Source organism: Echinops telfairi, unplaced genomic scaffold, assembly GCF_000313985.2.
Source record: "Echinops telfairi isolate 266 unplaced genomic scaffold, ASM31398v2 ScPeMD7_2010;HRSCAF=2546, whole genome shotgun sequence".
Lineage (NCBI taxonomy): Eukaryota > Metazoa > Chordata > Mammalia > Afrosoricida > Tenrecidae > Echinops > Echinops telfairi.
The window spans coordinates 14,041,480-14,049,870 of record NW_022105908.1 but is presented as its reverse complement, the minus strand read 5'-3'; the positions used below and the strand labels follow the sequence as shown (position 1 = coordinate 14,049,870).

General features: G+C 35.6%; 1 pseudogene; it reads left to right on the top strand.

Moving 5' to 3' along the window:
• Positions 1–5,308: 5,308 nt before the first annotated feature.
• LOC101652331 overlaps positions 5,309–8,391 on the top strand; it is a 7,686-nt pseudogene continuing 4,603 nt past the window's right edge.

The window sequence follows — 8,391 nt, the reverse complement described above, 5'->3', positions numbered from 1 at the left end:
GTAACTGGTTACAGAAATAATGATAAGATGAATAATATATAATAGGTTCATGAATGGAAATTCTGAGTCTTTATACTTACAAGTTTATTTTTGACAAAATAACATTTAAAGCAGTTTTACAAAGAACCTTAAAAAATAATTTTAAGGAGCCTGACAGACTGATTTCCAAATTACTAAAAATAATATAAATGCAAAAATGTTCAAAATAATCTGTCAAAAACAAAACACATTCCACTATCATTGATGGATACAACTTTAGGATTTCTGCTTTTAGAATAATAGAATTGCTTCAATTTTAAAAAGACTCACAGAAGAAATAAATAAGAAATGAGACAAATGAAGCACATACCATAGACTCTGTTTGAAAGGGAAGACAAGAGTTTTGTTTGGCTTGGCGTGAAGGGGACTTTGGAAAAAGGAAATAATATACCCACTATCATCAACCAATTTCTAACTCATAATAAGGACCCTGTAAGTGCAGAGTCAAATGCTCCGTAGAATTTTAGAGACTGTAAGAGTATACGGAGGAAGACTGCCACCTCTCTTTCTCAGAGAGAAATTGGTAGGGTTGAATCACACTTTGAGGTTAGTAGGCCAATACTTAATCCACTGAGCTACCAGAGCTTCTCAGCTGAGGATAGTATGTATATTAATATTTGGGGGGAAATTCCATTATCTTTTAATTCCCTTTTTTTTCATGAAGAGGAAGACAGGAATTTACTTAAAGAAATTTACTTAGGTGATTGTCAGGTTAGGAGAGAGAAAAGAGGACAGTGGGGTGAAACACATGCCAAATTATCTATTTATAGACTTGAGGCAGAAATAACCCTAGGAAAAATCTCTTTTGAATTGGTTGATTGATTACATTAGACCTAAGATAAGTACATTGTGTTGCATTAGATTACACTATGGCTTCTACCCAAGGCCAGCAGATTTAATCACATGTAAGCTATTCCATGACAGCAATTAGGTTAATACTTTACCAAACATCTGTGAACCATTACCTAGCCAACTCGACATTTAATTTTATATTTCATGTATAAATTGATTTTAAAAATTAAGGAGAGTTTTAAAAGGAGAAAATAAAACTATGAAATAAAGATAGCTAAAATAATATAGCATAGAAACACAAAGATTAAAAGGGAAAAAATTCAAGAGATACATAAGGACAATTCAGGACACTTTAAATTCATATGTTATAAATTTCAGAATGAGTGAAGAAGGTGTATATGAAGAAAATATCACAATATTGTTCTTTCAGATTTGTTATCTAACACGCAGCATTGTTATATTTATTTATTACTTCTATTTATGTAAGTGTAATAATGTTACCTGTTGGATAATAAATCTACAAAAACAAAATATTAGAATTCTTTCTTCCCATACATCTTTTCCACTTATCTACAATTTGTTTTCAATTACGTTAGTTTAACACTACTATTACTTTATCGAGCACTGCTCTGTCAGTTTGTCGTATTACGGTGGATTGAACATCGCTGTAATACTGGAAACTATGCCACCAGTATTTGATATCGCAGCAGAGTCAACCATATTTGAGCAGCTTCCATAGTCAGCGAGAATAAGAAGGAAGAAGCAGTACACCTGTGAAGCAGAAACCACTGGAAATCTTAGGCATGGCAGTGGGATTTCGTGAGATCTAGTGACAGAAAATAAGCCCCTCAGGATGGAAGGTCTTCTCAATACAATTAGGGAAGAACTACTTCCTCAAAATAGAGTCAATCTAAACGACAAAGAGGGAGAAAATCTTTGGGGGATTCTGTTTGCTGATGGGTATAAATCTAAATGAGAAGAAATAGCTAGAAATATACAGTATTAATCACAACATGGAATGCATGAAGGAAATTTGGAAGTAATCAAAAATGGCAAAAAAGAATCATGTCACATTTATCATTATAAATAGTTTATCAAAATGTTCCTGACTCGCACTGCGACCATATGTAGTATATTCATATACCTAGTTAATATGACTATACTTTAAAAACAATTAATATGAATATAAGCCAAAGTTATGCATAAATAACTAATGCCCAAGCCAAGAAAATTAGTTTTTTTTACCAACTTTTGCAGTCTGAAGTTGATTAAACATGCAACAATCTGCATTAAAGACTGTGCTGGTTATGCAAAAGTGGGAATCAAGAAAGATCAGGAGTTGGTAAATATAACCTGGGTGATAGAAATGATCCTGGAGATTATGTGATAGAATTTTATCACATCAATGACATAGTCATTGCAAATATCTTTTTTTTTGCAACAAGATAAAAACAACTATCCATATGCACTTTATTGGGTGGAATATACAGGAATGAAATTGAGAACAGCTGTGAAAAGAAACTATTGAAAAACTCAATATCATCAGCCAAAGCAAAGTCAGGGCCCAACGGTGGAACCATTATTTGTTTCCACGAAAATTCAAGTTGAAGGTGAAGAAAATAAAAACAAGTGTGAACATACAGTTTTGACGATATTTTAGCTAAATTTATAGATCATGTCAAAAATGTATTTGTCACATTGAACACTAATGATCAAAGACTAGACAAATTATAGGATAACATCAAGGATATCATCCATAATAAAAGCAAAAGGTCATGAAAGTGGCAAAAAAGAAAGAAAAGTCCAAAATGATGTTAGATGAGACTGAAACTTGCTCTTAACGTAGGTAATTAAATTGAAGAAATGATGGAGTGGATGGGTTGAACAGAAAATGTCAGTATACAGCTCATTATCATGAAATTTGCAATTCCTGGGTATTAGAAAAACATAAGGGGAAGAGCACATTTAATATTTCTCAAACTCAAAGAACTGAAGAAAAAAATCCAAGCCTCCATTTGTAACATTGAAAGACTCCATTTGGAAAATATTAAATGATGCAAAAAAAAGCATCCAAAGAAGAAGAAAATAATCAGTCATTGTACCAAAAATAATTGGTCAAATTCCAGGAGTAGCATATAATCCAAAACTATTGGAGGATGTCTAAACTGCACTAAAGACACTGGAAACAAGGAAACAAACAAGTCTCCAACAGTTGAAAGAATATCAACAAATGAATGAAGCACTCACTGGTTTGTCAGAAAAGTTGGAAGGCATATACTTGGTCAATTAACTGAAGCAATCCATATTTGTGTCCTTTCCAAAGAAAAGTGACCCCAAAGAACGTGGAAATTATCAAGCAATATTAAGGATATCACACATAAATCCAATTGTGCTGAAGATTTAAAAATGATTACAATAGTACACCAACAGGAATTGCCAGAAATTCAAGTTAGATTTAGAAGAGGATATGTAATTATGGATATCATTGCTGATATCAGGTGGCTCTCTGTTGAAAGCAGAGAATACCAGAAAGATATTTGCTTGTGTTTCATTGATCTTGCAAAGGCAAGATTATGAAATAATTGAAGAAAAATGGAGCATAAACTTCGATATGCATGTGTTAATCTGGGTTGACCGGAGAAACAAATTCATACACTCATTGGTATATAAGAAGGCGGTTTATATAAAAGAGCAATTGAATATTAAGAAAACATCCCAGAACAATTCAGATCAAGTCCATAAGTCTGATATTAGCCCATATGTCTGATATCAATCTATAAAGTCCTCTTCAGACTCATGAAACATATGCAATTACACAAAAGACAGGAAGATCACAGGGCCAGTGGGTAGTCTTGTGGATCCAGCAGTGTTGTAAGCATCTCAGTGCTGGTAGGGGTCTCCACATTGCTCCTCCAGCTCAGGGCACTAGCATAGTCCCAAGTATCTTATCACCTGCAATGTCTCCCAGGGAGTGAGTGTGTATCTCGCCTCCAGCAAGCTACTTTTTTCCTTATGGCCTCCAAAGGAGGTCATCAAGCTGCGACCTGATTGACAGGCTAAACTCCACCCCTTCACTCATAAGTCTCAAATTGACAACAGATTATGTAACTACCACAATGCAAATGACAGAACCATGCGTGCTAGCCAAAAACATCTTGATGGTAAAGTGTTTTGGAGTGAATTTCTCATAGCATCTGAACAATGTGATAAAGCTTTATCTGTTGATTGCTCACTAAAACTGAGGCAACCTCTCAGGATGCTACTTTCTCAGAATTATAAGTATTTTCACCTACTGTGGAGCTGAGTTAACCATAATGTTAAATAGACAAATAGTGCATTTAAGGGTCTTTTGAACCAGGATTGCTGTTGTAAACTGTGCTGTGATTAACATAGAGCACACATCTGTTCCTATTCAACCTTTTATTGGTTTGGGGTATGCGAGGAGGTAAAGCACCCCCACCACACCCACCTCCAGAAAAAAAAATTTTCTAAAATCATGCATTTAGTTATTAATTTATTTACAAAACAATCTTATCACCTTTAATATACTCCCCATTATACTTAATACATTTGTCAAATCTGTGATTCCATTCTTGGAAACATTTTTCAAACTCATGTTTGGATGACTGACACTACCTCCTCGTTTTCTTTCTTCACCTCTTCTATGTTGTCAAATCCCTGTCCTTCCATGTCCCTCTGCCTTTGTGGAATCAAAAAGAAGTTGCATGGCGCAAGGTCAGGTGAAGAAGGTGCTTGGGGCAAGAGAGGCATGCTGCTTTTTGCCAAAGACTGGTGCACTGTGATGGTTGCATAAGTAGGTGCATTGTTGTGATGACAAAACCAGTCCCCCGTCTTCCAGAAATCAGGTTTTTATTTTTTGGTTGCACACTGTTACACAATCATTTCAGAATCTCTCAATAGAAAGTTTGATTAACAGTCTTACCTAGTGGAATGAACTCCAAATGCATTATGAGTTGACATTTTCATCCATTAGGGAAGTTGATGGGCGCCCAGAATGAGGTTTTTGTTATCAATCAACTTTTCACCCTTTTTGAAATGAGAAAATCACTCATACACTTGAGTTTTTCCCATAGCTGTCCTTGTAAGCTGTGTTCACAATCACAAGTTTTTGTGACATTTTTCCCGAGCAGGAAACATAACTTCACAGCCACATGCTATTCTCTTAAATCGGCCATCACAAAAAATGAGGTTTGAGCCAAACTGCTTTTATGACAAAAAATTCACTGTGACCAAAGAGAACCTTCCCGGGTGATGCCACTGGGTGTACTAACTCAAAGTGAGTTGCTCGATATTCGCCTAGCTGGAAAAATACATACTATGAAAGCTCCCCTCCACCTAGTGTAATTCCACCTCATACACCCAGCAAAGGTATTGCTTGGTCATATGGGACTTCTATTTCCAGTTGTTTTTATATTGCTTTCCCCAATTCCTGTACATGTTTAGAAGCCTACCAGAAATGCATAAGAGTTCTAGTCTCTCTATATCCTCTCCATGATTTGATATTTTCTTTTTTTTATTTATTTATTCATTCATTCATTTATTTATTTATTTATTTATTTTTGATGTGATGTTTTCTTTTTGATTTTTTTTAACTTGGACTATTATTGTTGGTGTAAGGTACTTTCTGAGAGCTGTTTTGATTTGCATGTCCCAGATGGCTAGTAATTATGAGCATTTTTTCATGTGTTTGTTAGGCATTTGAATGTCATCTTTGGCAAAATCCCTATTCAATTCTTTTACCATTTAAAAAATTTTAATGGAAAAGTTAATTTCTTTTTTTATATTAATTTATCATTGATTGGGACTTAATACATATATCATAACATTCCATTGTTCAATCATGTCCAGCAGAATTGTACAATTGCTACCACAATCAGTTTCCAAACATTCCTTTTCTACATGGACTCCTTGACATTGTCTCTCCTTCTCCTGGCCACTGTTCCCCTTCCCCCTCCCCCTGTGACCCTTATTTTACTTGCTATCTTGTTAGATTCATCAATTCTGGGTTTCATATACCAAAAAATGAAAAAAACATATAACACAACTTCAAGAGGGTGACCTAACACCTCTGGGTTGCACCCTAATATGTACAAACAAAAACCAAACCAAACAATGCAAACAAAATATACTGAAAATTTTGGAATCCAGATCAGGCCTAGCATGCATCATAGGGGGAACTGCTGGCAAAATTTTAACTCATTAAGTCAAATTTTTGCCTTTGAACTTCTATACTCAACTTTCTAATGCACCCTGTTTAGTAATCATTTTCCTCCTATCCCTCAATTGTGGATAGAGGGAGTTCACCAGAGGCTTACTTCCTATGTAGTTCCAGAAATGGATCTTGGGATCCCACTGTCATCCACAGCCTTCTGTAAGCCAGATTCTCACACTTTAGGCTCTGATACTGGTTCCTTGATATAATCTCCCTTTTATGACCATCCCCTCTCCTGTACCTACACCCTCCCACCACACACACACACACACACACACAAATCCTTGTTATACTTATTATCCCTGTATGTTCATTGATCCTGGGTTTCATTTACCAAAAACCATAAAAACACATATCACAAACTTCAGAAGGGTAACCCCCACTGATACATCACCTATGGGACACACCCTAATGTATACAAACAAAAACCAAATAAAACAGAATGACCATCACAGGTTTGCAACATAATGCAACATTTAGGGTATTGATGTAGCAAGATCTTATTTGTCCACCTACTGACTGCTCACCAATCATGGTGCAGCTTTCTCCAGCTTACTCAGACATCGTGTATTTTCTGACTTAAATTCTCATGCTCTAGGTGTGTCAATTTTTAATTGGATTATTAATTTTTTTCTTATTGAGTTGTTGGAAAAATTCTACAGATTGTAGTAATTAGTCCCCTTTCCTTTGTGTAATTGCTACAGCTATTTTTCCAGTCTGTAGTCTTTTGATGAAGTCTTTTGATGTGCATAAGTGTCTTACTTTTCATAGGGGCCCGTTATCGATTTTGTCTTCTACTGTGTATGAGTCCCTTGTATGTGTATAGGCTAAAATAGGGCACTTAAGTTTGTCCCTAATTTCTCATGGATGATCCTTGTATTTCTGGGATTTATGTTTAGATCTCGGGTCCTTCTGGAATTTGTTTTGTGCATGGGCAGGTTAAGGGCCTAATTTCATTCTTCTGCAGGTGGAATCCAAATTTTCCAAAACCATTTATTGGAAAGGCTGTCTCCTTCCCATTTAATGTTTTTTTTTTTTTGGTCTTTTGTTGAAGATCAGTGCCTGTAGGTGGATAAAATTATATCTGGGTTTTCTATTTTGTTGTTTGGTATATGTATGTATCTTTGTACCATTACTAGGATGTTTTTACTATGTGTGTAACAGGTTTTGAGATCAAGTAATGCAAAGTCTCCTACTTTGTTCTTAAAGGGTTCTTTGCTGAGCCTGTGCTGATCTTTACTCTTCATATGAAATAGATAATGGATGCTAATTGAAAAAAAGATTGTTTCTTTTTTTCTTTAAACAATGAAGCGAGGGAGGAGGCTGGGCTCAGGAGCCAGCATGAGCTGAACATGGTGGCCGCTCTCAACTGATCATTGCCATTCACAGCTGTGTCTGCAGCTCACTTCCAAGATAGCTGCTTGGCTCACATTCATTTTCTGCCAAACTACTTTTACATTTCATTGTCTTTTCTGCCCGCTTCTGTCACTTCTCACCTACAGCTTTTGGGGTGATTTTTTTTATTAAGCTAAAAGGACCATAACAACAAGAAGTAAGAGTTACTGAGCTAAACCCTCATCTATTGTGTGTGCTCTGTGAGGGTACTTCATTGATGCCACAACAATAATAGAATATCTATATTCCTTCTGTAAAACGTGCATTGTGCATTACCTGGAGACAAACAAGTATTGTCCTACTACTCCTGAAGATACAATTCTTTAAGATATTGTGTATAAATTAGCTCCAGGGCTTTTTCAAAAATTACCTGAAGAGAAAAAGGGATTTTTATGCAGCTTATCTTTCACCGATGCTGCCAATGGCTCAAATGAAGAGAGAGCAGTTGTAGATGAAGATATGAAATTATAACTGATGATGAGATACTTAGTTTATCCATTGAATTCTTTAACTAGAACATATTGGATGGGAAAGTAAACAAGGACAAAGAGAAATCAAAAGAGGAGGTGAATGATAAAAGATATTTACAATGCCCAGAAGCATTGACTGTGATGAACCAGACAAAATTTCTCAGAAGTAAAATGGATACATCAAATACTTAAAGATTGATGCCATGCATAAAGAAAAACCCTTGAAGAATTACAATACACTAGTGAATATTGCCCACATTTGTACCTGGCAAAGGAACAGGCCACTTCCTTTGAAATACAGAGTAAATTCTGTTTGTAAAGGATGAAGAGCAGCCACCAGAGAGATAGACTGTATTAGTCTGGGTACTTTTGAGAAACAAATCCACAGAAACTCATGTATAAGAGAGAGTTTTATAGAAAGGGTAAGTGCACATCAAGAAAACATCCCAACCCAGGGCTGCC